At 45.5% G+C, this 2,408-nt stretch overlaps 1 non-coding gene across 1 annotated transcript; it reads left to right on the top strand.

Moving 5' to 3' along the window:
* The first annotated feature begins 500 nt into the window (after nucleotides 1-500).
* On the top strand, nucleotides 501-638 carry LOC114815334. Its single transcript, XR_003763097.1, has one exon. It is a non-coding gene; the product is annotated as a small nucleolar RNA SNORA7 (small nucleolar RNA).
* Nucleotides 639-2,408: the final 1,770 nt, after the last annotated feature.

Below are 2,408 nucleotides of genomic sequence, written 5' to 3'. Positions count from 1 at the left end.
AGGCAACACAGATCCACTGGTCTAAAATTCTAGGGTACCTTGAAAGGCACTACCCATTGTGAGTGAGTTACAGTAGTAGTACTTTATGGACTTTGATCAGCTAAGGACTTCAGGCCTGTCTACAAGGCCTGAGAATTTTGAAGTTACATTTTCCAATCAAAGTTTTTTAAATTAACTGAACTTTAATTTATTTTTGCTGTCGGTTGTACAGACTGGAGCCCTATACCATTGTGTCTGCTTTTGCTGGGCAATGGCTTGCCGCGTCCAGCTGATCTTTAGCAGTTATCATGACTTTTAGCACTGTGGGTTTGGACCCTAGATAATGATGATTGTGCCTGTTGGATGAGGGTTTATTTTCACCATATATTTTTCAGCTCAGCCAGGAGCGAGGCCTTCATGGTGAAATATGACAGGTTTCCACCAGTTCATCACTGGGGATTGTCCCCACTTAATATCAGGCGCTCTATCACCAGGAAATTTGTCTCCCCTTAATATTAAATGCCCCTCTCAGGTCCCACCTGGAGAATTTCCAGTACTCTACCAGTCTCGGCTATGGAAGGGAGAGTCAAGTAGAGACCTATCCATTCCATTTCTAGCTTGGGCAGTGGCTAGCAAGTGGAAGGCAATCTGCTACAAGTCAAAACTCACCCTTGCTGGGCAGCAGTGGCAGGGGAGAGAGTCAAGGAAGGAGACTTGAGTTTACTGCGCGGAAGGCGGCAAAGATAAACCACTTCTGGTAAACCACCATAATTACCAAGAAAATTATATATGCACTACCAGAATGATTGCAGATGGAGAGTGGGGCATTCTGGGAGAGATGTGTCCCTGGTGTCACTGTGGGTCAGAAACAACTCAGCATAAGGCAAGACAAATATTAGGTGCTCGACCTATGAGCCCTTTCGCTGGGGAATTTATCTCCCCCTATTATCAGGCACTCAGTGACAAGTTCAAAGTGAAACCAAACCACCACTGTGTACTGCAGAAAGCTTTATTCCATACTTAACCTGCTGAAAACAAGGGGTAGATGTGAAGCACACACACAAGCACACATACACACACACACACACACACTCAATAGCTACCTAGCCAGCTAGCTTCCCCAAGTCCGCATGTCAAAAGAGTTTCAAGGAATCCAGCCACCCATGGCTCGTCATCCTGGTTCAAGTCTAGATGGTTTGGCCATGGCTGCATAGGTGTCTTAGTTCATGGCTTAGGTGGTTTTGTTGCAGCGTGGGGGACCAGTTCTTTCCCCCTTTTATCAGTTGTTTCAGGGGAAAGTTGCAGAGGGGGCTGCTCAGCATTGCCTTCTGTCTTCCTCATTATTGGGTAAATCAGGGGGACAGCAACCTCCCCCTCCCCACCCCGCCAAATCAGTGCTTACCCCCGCTGGAGTAACCCCATCCAGCAGTCTTTCTCCAGCACCAAATCATCTACCCAGCTAACCATAGTGCTTATGAGAAGCAGCGTGGCCTAGTGGATAGAGCATAGGTCTGGGAGTCAGAAGGTCATGGGCTCTAATTCCGGCTCTGCCACTTGTCTGCTGTGTGACTTTGGGCAAGTCACTTCATTTCTCTGTGCCTCAGTTATCTCATCTGTAAAACGGGGATTTGCACTGTGAGCCCCATGTGGGGCAGGGACTGTGTCCAACTCGATTTTCTTGTACCTACACCAGGGCTTACTACAGTGCCTGGCACATAGTAAGCACTTAACAAATGCAATCATTATTATTATTATCATCTGAGGTCGCTGCCAAGATAATTTGAGTCTCTACATCCCATTAGATTGCAAGCTCAGAGGTAGCATACATTCTCTGAAGCTCCTGATACACTAGTTGCCCATGGAAAATACTAACCATTTGATCAATTCAAATTCAGGCCCAATCTTATTATCTCTAAGTATGCCTGACATCAGCTGGAAACACACAGGAGTGTATCAGATCTGCACATCTCGCTGTCAGCAACCCCTCTTAATGACTTTGGACAATTTACTGATTTGCATAGAGAAGGCCCCAGCTCTTGGCAACACTGAGATAATGCACACTATAAAACAGTTACAATAACATTGACTGCAACCATGAAAACAATTTTACAGCAGATTAAACACACTTAGACAAAGGATTCCAGCACAAAAGCAATCTGAACACTAAATTAGGGTTTAGTCAACAGCCAGGAGAGAAAAGAGGAGAAAATGATCAGATAGAGTACTCTTAACTTTGCCAGTCCATCCTCTCTTGCCTGGTTGGATGCCTTCATGTGGAGTTGGAAGGTCTGAGATTGGGAGTGCTCGGGGATTTTTTTTAATGGTATATGTTAAGCACTTGCTATGTGCCAAACACTGTACTGAGCACTGAAGTAGATACAAGTTAATTGGGATGGACAAAATCCATGTCCCGCATGGGGTTCACGGTT

The sequence above is a fragment of the Ornithorhynchus anatinus genome, chromosome 11 (genome assembly GCF_004115215.2).
Source record: "Ornithorhynchus anatinus isolate Pmale09 chromosome 11, mOrnAna1.pri.v4, whole genome shotgun sequence".
Classification (NCBI taxonomy): Eukaryota; Metazoa; Chordata; class Mammalia; order Monotremata; family Ornithorhynchidae; genus Ornithorhynchus; species Ornithorhynchus anatinus.
This window is presented reverse-complemented; position numbering and strand designations above follow the sequence as displayed.